Source organism: Nanorana parkeri, unplaced genomic scaffold (assembly GCF_000935625.1).
Source record: "Nanorana parkeri isolate BGI_ZX_2015 unplaced genomic scaffold, ASM93562v1 scaffold210, whole genome shotgun sequence".
In the NCBI taxonomy this organism is placed as follows: Eukaryota; Metazoa; Chordata; class Amphibia; order Anura; family Dicroglossidae; genus Nanorana; species Nanorana parkeri.
In genome coordinates this window covers 369,723-379,342 of record NW_017306478.1, presented here as the reverse complement: position 1 = coordinate 379,342, position 9,620 = coordinate 369,723, and the positions used below count along the sequence as shown (strand labels likewise).

Sequence of the window (9,620 nt, the reverse complement as noted above, 5' to 3'; positions counted from 1 at the left end):
TTTTTTTTTTTTTTTTACTATATAATGAAAAAAGTACCGAAAATTTAGAAAAAAAACCTGTTCTCCCTACGTTATGTTATAAAACATTTATTATTACCCAATTTTTTTGTAAAATATAAAAGACGGGGTCACGTCGGGTCAATAGACACCAAACATGTCAAGCTTTAAAATTGCGTGCACCCGCTAAATCACAAATAACTACCATACCCAAAATTGACCATAGCCGACGCTTTAAACGCTTTTACCGCTCATCAGTTTAGTGTTATCAGTGATTAATGGCCCTAAAATGATTGCTCTCACTCCGACGTTCACGGCGGCATGTTTGCGTGTGCATGTGGGGGCAGGGGGACTTTAATTTTTTATGTTTTTATTGCTTTGATATGTGACTTTAAATTTTTTAATTTTGTTTTTGTAACTTTAATTTTTTTAAAACTTTTTTTCCCCACTGAACTTTATTGCTATCACATAGGGAGCAAGCAAGCTCCCTATGTGATAGCCAATTTGCAGCGACAGGTCCTCTTTACGGAGACATCAGGGGTCTTTAAGACCCCTAATGTCACCTAGGGACCCCCAGAGAAGCTGATGAAGCAGAGACCTGCTTCACCAGATTCTCTCCGGTTTCTGTACCGGAGAGTGACACTGAATGTAGGAAGTGATGTAATACACATCACTGCCTGCATTCAGAAGAGGAGAGGCGATCAAATGGAGATCGTGTACTGAGCTCCGTTTGATCTCCGGCCGCAGAGCTGCTGTGCTGGTCCCAGGAACAGTGGAGCCCGGGATCTCCAGCAGCGGCGGAGGGGGCCGCACACTACAAGCATATTACAAGCGATCAGGAGTCTGTACAGACGCCTGAACGCTTGTATGTAAACAGCCATCGCTGGCTGTTTACATAGAAGGCTGATTTCCCGTTTGTGCGCACCGCTTGGCGGCGGGCACGAGCGGAACGGGATGGGACGTCTAAAGATTTCCCCTCTGCCCAAGATCTGTTTATGAATGTAGAAGGTCTCCAGCGAGTGTAATTCAATCTGTCTTTGCTTTTTTTTGTTCAGAGGAAAAACAGGAAATGTCATTTATTTCACATTTTAAACAGACTTTTGCAGCAGAAGGAAGCATCGGGACGGCATAAAAACACATTTCAGACAGATCAAATACATTACTTTATTTTTGCCTGAAAATACAGCGTTGATGGTATGACTTTTATGGCCGGTGGGCTTTTGCTGGAGTCGGAACTGATTCTCTCGCATGGGACGTCCATGGCGGGTGTCACCACAGAGAGCGGAGAACAATCAACGCTGCTGCAGTGAATGAAAAATAAGCTTGTCACTTCCAGCTTTAATATGTCTGTACAGGTTCTCAATAATCCATGTCATGGTATCAGGGGCATCCAGAGGCCGCGTGTCACCCAGGGCGGTTACCAGGTGACACCCCGCCGTGACGTCACTGCGCGGGTGCCCGATGACATCATCCTGCATGCGCGGCGATCTTATTGATACCTGCCGGTGGCCATCTTGGTGATGGACGACGGCAGGGAAAGGAGGGGACAGTCACCTGGTGGGATAAGGTATGCTGCCGGGTCCCCTCCTCTCCCCCGAAACTGCCAAGCGCTCGGTCCATGACCGAGTGCCTGACTTTTCAGATGGGGGTGACACCAAAATGACTTCATTCATTTTGGTGTCACCCCTCCAATGGTGACACCCGGGTGCGGGCTGCACCCCCCTTGTGGTGCCACTGCATGGTATGGCTGCAAAGCATTGCAAACTGGATCAGTGATTTGCTGGGTGCAATGCTCTTGCTCCTGCATACTGTTCCTCCCAGACCCTGTCCGTACCTAGGTATGGACTTTTAGTAACAGGGATGGGAGGTAGAATGAATGAACTACAAGTGTGGTGGCCTTACTGCTCTTGTCCTTGTTACGTACCTAGTAAGAGACCGGAAGGTGAGGAGGCTTCTCTTGCGACTCGTGTCCCTCTGCACCTGGCGGTGATGGCAGGGAGCAGACGAACAGTGAGGAGCACGAGTGCCACTGATGGGAACCGACACCGTGCAGAAGACATCCCGATGGCGTGTAGTTAGATCCTGCATAGCCCATTTGAGACTCTCTATGGTGGGCTCTGCAGGGTCCCAGGTTGGCTGGTCGTCGGGGTCCATTTCCCTGTACTTCCTCCCAACTCTTCTTGCCTGCTGTTCGGGCCCGGCCTCCTCCACCCCCTCCCCTGTGAACTCTGCCATGCCGCCCCTGGTACAGCTGATACCCATGTAAGCGGCCCCCCAGGCTGCCCAGACCCTTCACATGGGTACCGGCCATAGCCCCCTGATGGCGGTGTTCTATCAAAGTTTGTGACTAGGTTGGAATGTGTGACTGGTGACGTGGTCACACGTTTTAATATGTTAAAACGTGTTTTAACATATTATTGATTATGATTATGATCCCGCCCAGTTTTTTGGCGGTGGAATGTGTGACCGCCAATAGGTCAATCATTCCAACGCTTTGACAGCTGTTCCAGGGCAGATCAGCATCGCAGATGGTATGTGCAGGAGAACCGGTCTGCCCTGGAACAGCTGATCGGTCCTGAAATGTCACTTCTATCCGACTCTGTGATTGCGATCTCACATTCCACCGCACTCACAAAGTCGGATAGAAGTGACATTTCAGGACCGATCAGCTACCAGGGCAGACCGGTTCTCCTGCACATACCATCTGCAATGCCCATTTGCCCTGGAACAGCTGACAAAGCGTTGGAATGATTGACCTATTGGCGGTCACACATTCCACCGCCAAAAAACTGGGCGGGATTAAAGTAAAAATGTGTGACCACATGACCGGTCACACATTCTAACGTAGTCATAAACTTTGATAGAACCGAGGCCCTGACTGTAATCATTTTAATCAGAGAAATAGATTATAATAGGGAACAGTACAGTGTAATGTTCCCAATTATAATCCACTTTTCTAATTAAATGAAATAACCGCACACAACCAGGGCCGTCTTTAATATTTAGGGGGCCCTGGGCAAAATTTTGCTGATGGGCCCCCACAACTCGCCCACTTCCATCACCTGCCCCCCCACTTCCCGACCTAGACCCCCCATATCCACCTACATCACCTTCCACTGAAACTAAAAAATAATAATATATGCATGTGTGAATATACTGTAGATATACTCTGCAACGCAATGGACTCAGCACTCTGCAACGCAATGGACTCAGCACTCTGCAACGCAATGGACTCAGCACTCTGCAACGCAATGGACTCAGCACTCTGCAACGCAATGGACCCAGGACTCTGCAACGCAATGGACTCAGCACTCTGCAACGCAATGGACCCAGCACTCTGCAACGCAATGGACTCAGCACTCTGCAACGCAATGGATTCAGCACTCTGCAACGCAATGGACCCAGCACTCTGCAACGCAATGGACTCAGCACTCTGCAACGCAATGGACCCTACAATACAGATTTTTGACCCATAAGTCTATATTACAGCATATGTAGAATGCATATGTTGAAAATGTAATGCACCATGCAGCGAGTGTTCGGGTACATGCAATGTAAAGGCAATACCAATTTTTAGTAATATAACCATGTATTGGTACATTTGTTCTGGACTACTTGTTAAATCATACAATAGGATTTAAATGAAAAATCTTATTGTATGATTTATCAAGTAGTATAGAACAAATATAGCACTACGTGGTTACATTAGTAAAATCGTAGTGAATTTACATTGCTTGCCCCCGAACACTAGCTGCACGGTGCATTGCATTTTTATCAAATGCCTCTATATATGATACACAGAATGCATAGGTTGCATATACAGTACACCGTGCAATATAGATTTTACTAATATAACCACAAACTGGTATATTTCGTCTACATTACTTGATAAATCCTACAATAAGACTTTAAATTTAAATCTAATAGTATGATTTACAGGTAGTACAGAACATGGATATATCAGCAAAATCTGTATTGCAATTACACAGCATATCACTGAACACATGGACTGAACACACTTTGTTTAGTGATATGCAGTCAGTGTAAATGCCATACAGTCCAGATTCTTCCTTCCCAGTTCTGCTCCCAGTCCAAGCCTCTGTGCAAGTGCTAACATTTGCTGTCCATGTAAAGTTAAATACAGATAATTGCTAATAAAAATTAGGGCTGGTAATAATTAAAATTTTCGTGTTCGATTAATCGAAATTTTTTTAAATAATTTCGATTAATTATAACACACATGCAGATCCAACTACATTGGCCTATACACATACAGCACAGCAATGAAGTGATAAAATGAACTAGGATCACACTAATCCAGCACGTTATTAATCTCACGTGCCCCACTCAATATGGCCGCCGCTTGAGTGGGGCAACTCAGAATAATAAGGTGCTGGATTACAAATGTATTTACATAGTATAGTAAAACAGCAAAGCCCTAAGGGTGATTTAAACATAAGTATTAGCTTAATATTTGAAGTAGCAGCACCTGTCCATTCCATTTCATGTAAGGACCTGATTGCAACATAATATCAGTAAATTTCAATGGGCACATTTCTGGGAGCAAGATGGGGGGGGGTAAATGGAGAGCCACATAGTGCATATAAATAAGTTTAAGATAAGACAGAAGCTTGGTGCTTCTTGGGCAAACTCACCGGCCCAAGTGGCTCCATCGGCTAACAAAGGGAAGGGGGAGGAGTCAGGTGACTTCACGGACATCAACGTCACCAGACTCCTCCCCCCTTCCCTTCGTTAGCCGACGGAGCCACTTGGGGAAGGGGGGAGTAGTCCGGTGACGTTGATGTCTGTGACGTCACGGGATCTCCGACGGGACTCCCGAAAGCCGGCACAGAGGTGAGTCTTTTCATTTTCGATCACAAGAATTTTAATCGATCAAAAAGTTTAACGATTAATCGAGGAATAAATCTTTAATTTCCCCAAAGTCCTAATAAAGATATTACATGATTTGCTTTTTTTTTTCAGATTTACCTTTCACGTTGTGCTGTGCCCTCCCCCTCCTTCGCGCCTGATTACTGTGACATGCACCAGAGATCACAGAGGAGGCACACAGACACGGACGGCCGGACATTTCACACTGTCTTTATGTTACTGAGAACGGATGGCCGGTCTGTCTCCCCACTGACACTGCTGCGGCTCTTTTTCTCTCTGCTGCTCGGGGCGAAAGGGACAGCTGTTGTGAGCCCCTGTGATCCTGACACACACACACTTCTCTCCCGGCCGCCTGTTACTAGGGACGCGGCCGGAGAGGAGGACCCGCCCCCTTCTTGAGACGCCAGTCAGCAGTGCGGGCCCCGGTGTTCTAACACCGGGACCCTGCACTGCCCCATATTCCACCGGGGGTGCCCAGGGCCGGACCTCACTGCCCCCCCACAGTCTTAGGTGGTATTTCCGCCCCTGGAGATCAGTATCCGGCTGCCGGCGGGCCCCCCATCTCTGCGCCGGGAGTGTCGGATGAACAGATGATCCGGCACTCCCGGCGCAGAGACTGGGGGCCTGCTGGCCGCTGGATACCAATCCGGCGGCCGGCAAGTCCCACCATCAATGCACAGGGACTGTGCCGGGCCCCCCCAGGCTGAGGCCCTGGTGCTCCTTTGGTGAAAAGACCTTCACCAAAGGAGCATCTTATATGGTTCTTATATGGTGAGCTTAATCCAGATAACAGCATCACTTCCTGTGCGACGGCCGTTGCACGTGTTTTCCGCGCACTTCCATTTTGCGTGCGCCTAAACACAATGGCGCGTTTTCCGGCCACATGGAAATCTGTCTTGCACGCATGCGCAGCCGCCATTTTGCCCTTACATTACTCCATTGGGAACGAAGGATCCCTCTGCCACTTTGGCAGATGGGACTTGTGGTCTCTCCATTCACGGATCCTTCAAAAAGCCATTGAACTGGAACAAGGAGCCGTGGGTCTAAAGACTGATTACTGCGAAGGAGTTCAGATGCTGATCAGAAGGAGCGGGCCAACGGTGGGTCAAATGCACCTTTCAATGAGCGTCACAAACTCTTGCAAATCTACAATGTAAGTGGAATGCACTTTGAATCAAGCTGCTTTTTCCCATCGACACAAGCCCTCAGTCGGATATTTATTAAAAAGCTGGAGGAACGAAAGCAGGAACACAAGCAAGAGTTTATATCCACAATGACCTCTCAGACTCCATGTTTTATATTTCTACAGAGATAAAGATAACAGGTCACAATGGCCTCCAATTATATTCCTAATTTCTTTTTCATAAATAATTGTATTATAAGGTCCATGTCACACAAGAATCCTGTCACCGGTGGCAACTTACCAACAACCCAACTCACCCACTTCTACGGCATTGCCCCCTCACTGGGTGAAATGCTGTAGACTCTAGTGCTCACTGAGCAGGAAGGGGGAGGGGCTTGGGGGTGACCCCATAAAAGCAGGTGAGTGTTTTTTAGGGGGGCCAGTGGGAATAGAAAATGACCCGGCAGTGGCCAGTGGGAGTAAACAAGCCCCCCCTGGCTTGGTGGTGAATGGAAGTATCAAATCCCCCCCAGGGTTGGTGATGGGAGTAAAACATATCTGTGGCCGGTGGATGGAATAGTGTCCCATTCTTGGTGTCAAATGGAGGAATAGTGCAAATTGGGATCAAAAGGAGGAATAGTGCCCCATTGTTGGGATCAGTGGGAGGAGTCGTGTCTTATCAATGGTGTCAGTCATTGGATTATTGCCCAATCATTGGTGTCAGTAAGAGGAATAGTGCCCCGTTGTTGGGATCAGTGGGAGGAATAGTGCCTTGTTGTTGGGATGAGTGGGAGGAATATTGCCCCGTTGTTGGCATCAGTGGGAAGGATAATGCCCTATTGTGGGTATCAGCGGGAAGAATAGTGCCATGTTGTTTAAATCAGTGGAAGGAATAGTGCCCCATCATTGGTATCAGTGGGGGGAATGGAGCCCCATCATTGTTATCAGTGGAAGGAATAGTGCCCCATCATTGGTATCAGTGGGGGGAATGGAGCCCCATTGTTGGGATCCGCAGGAGGAGAAGCGTCTCATCATTGGTGTCAGTGGGAGAAATTGTGCCCTATTATTGGGGACAGTGGGAGGAATCGGGCCCCACATGCCAGGTAAATGCATGCCAAGTTTGGTTACCAGTGCTTCAAGGCCCATGTCCCCCTAGTGATCCTGTTGCTGGCAACAACTCCCTAGGGTGACATGGGCCTGAGTTTACAATATGGAGCTCTTTGATGACCAGACAGTTCTCTTTCCTTAGAATCTGTCAGGTTCTCTTGAAAGGTCAGCTCCCCCAACCCACTAATACTCCCATCCCCCTCCATGTCTCCAATATGACACAGAGCTTGCACAAGGGGAATGACCTTCCCTTCTCCAAGACATGACAGTGTCTGAGCCTGGCGACTGGCTGACCAGGCCCGAGTCATGCATCATGGGAAGAAGGGGAGGTCACATGCTCCCCCATACCCGTAAGCCCTCACAGGCAGGGCCCTCCTTACCAGCTTGTCTTGAATTGTATTGTGATTGTAATGTCTTCCTTATATTGCCAAGCGCTGCGCAAACTGTTGGCGCTATATAAATCCTGTATAATAAATAATAATACCCAGCCATTATATATTAAGGGTAACACCAATAAGATATCAGTGGGTGGGGGTGACCACATGTGTTGTCTGACTGACAGATCCATTTGTCTCCTCCATTTGCAGATATAAAATTATGGTTCTGACTCTGGACCAACCATGACTCTTTAAGAACTCAATCATACAGCACCTGCGCAGAAACTTTTTCTCCCCCCCCCATGTCACGCACACTCTACTCTATGGACGTAAGCTGTACGCAGGCTGAGCGCATCGTGGAAGGCGGGGCCTCTATGTTTGATTGACATCTTCTTTCAAAGCTTCGCTTGGCTCGTCACTCTCATTGTCTCTCTTAGAGCAAGACACGCCCCAGAACCGCCTACTGCGTGGGAGGAGCACAAACCAATCCCGCTCCTCTCCCGTCTATTGCCGAGACGTCAGATATGCCGAAAAGGGGCGGATCCGTCCAGATTGATAGAAAAAAATAACCAATAGTCTACGCCGAACTGGTTTTCCACACCAATAGTTGCGGAGCTACTGAAACAGCGGGCGGAGCCGTCGTTTCGCTTCAAGATTGACAGCCAGCACGACAAATCAAATTGTGAAACTGAGTCTTGGAACGATATAAAAGTGCCTTGACGGAAAAGCTGGCCAAAAAGGACGGTGCTATTGAGATTGACAGCGGCGGTGGCCAATCATTTCTACAAGTTGCTTTCCTTCAGCGAATCCTTCCGCAGCGCTCGAAGTGGCCAAATTGGCAGCCTCTTCGTCCAACCAGGCCCCTCGTTGGGTTTCCGTGCGCCAATCACGTCAGAGCGGCGAGGAGGAGCTGTGGGCCGTGGCGAGGTTTGCGTGCGCGGCGGGGGTCTGTGAGGAGATTTGTGCGGCGGCGGTGAAGAACAATAATAATAAATAGACAGGGGAGATATCGCCGCCCGGTGTCGGTGAGCGGGGTTCTCCCCACCCTCCAGGTGGAAGCGGGGTCGTCGTTGCGTCTTCTCCCCCCCTCGACCGTCTCTAGGCCTGTCCGGCCTGCAGAGGGGGAGGAAGGGTGAGCAAGAGGCCGCCCCTCAGAGATCCCCGGGGGACAGCGCCGATTCCTGTGTGTCCGGCTTCCCTCATACAGGTAATCCAGGGCCGGCTCTCCGGCCTCCAGCGTCGAGCACAGACTCACAGGGGGGGGGGGACTACAGGTCCCAGCATGCTCTTTGACTGGGGAAGGGCATGCTGGGAGTAATGGGGTTTCCATGGCTGTGTGATTGGGGGGTCTCGCTTTACTACCCGGGTGTGAAAATAACGCCCCCCGGCACTGTTTACATTCAGCATACCCCCCCATCCCCCAGCCTGCCGGGCTCACTGGAGGCTTCAGATTGCATTGCAATGCAGGATGGTCTCACCAAGAGTAGATTGTCAGCTCTTAGACCCAGGAGGATCCCACCATATTCTCATCACTGATCCAGTTCTGACTAGTAGTGGAGTGTTAGCTCTTGGGCCCAGGAGGATCCTGCTATACTCGCATTACTGAACCAGTCCTGACTACCTGTGGATTGTTAGTTCTTGAGCCCAGTAGGGTCCTGCCATAATCCTATCAATGAGCCAATCCTGAGCAGGGGTAGATTAGCTCTTCAGTCTGGGATGGTTCAACCTTAACCCCCATTACTGGGTAAATTCTGCACTTCTTCTATAGCCCCCCGCCATCCTGAGTGTTCTTAAGATGAGGAAAGTCCAACAATCCTGCACCTCTTCTGCACCTCTTCTGCAGCATTGAGCTGTCCTAATGTTAAATTGTTAGCTCTTTAGCCCGGGGGGGGTCCCGCCATAATAATCCCATCACCCTCCATCTCTTCATTAGTGATCCAGCCTGACTATAAATTGCCTCCCAGGAGGATCCCATCACTGGACAAATCTTGCATGTCCATTTCAGCTCTGAACCATCCTGACTGGGTGTTGATTGTAAGCTCCTCGGCCCAGGCTGGTGTCCATCAATGTCCTACCCTCTGTTTACCTCCTGCAGCTAGTGTTTGTTTTACTGTATAGTTTGTGAG

The 9,620-nt window shown here is 48.9% G+C and overlaps 1 protein-coding gene across 2 annotated transcripts in view; it reads left to right on the top strand.

The window, feature by feature from the left end:
• The first annotated feature begins 8,380 nt into the window (after positions 1-8,380).
• The window catches only part of SMAD2 (SMAD family member 2), a 60,083-nt gene continuing 58,843 nt past the window's right edge, over positions 8,381-9,620 (top strand). For both annotated transcript variants that reach the window (XM_018555730.1, XM_018555729.1), the window contains exon 1: positions 8,381-8,701. The gene's annotated coding sequence lies outside the window, so the exon portion shown is untranslated. The remainder of the gene's footprint in view (positions 8,702-9,620) is intronic.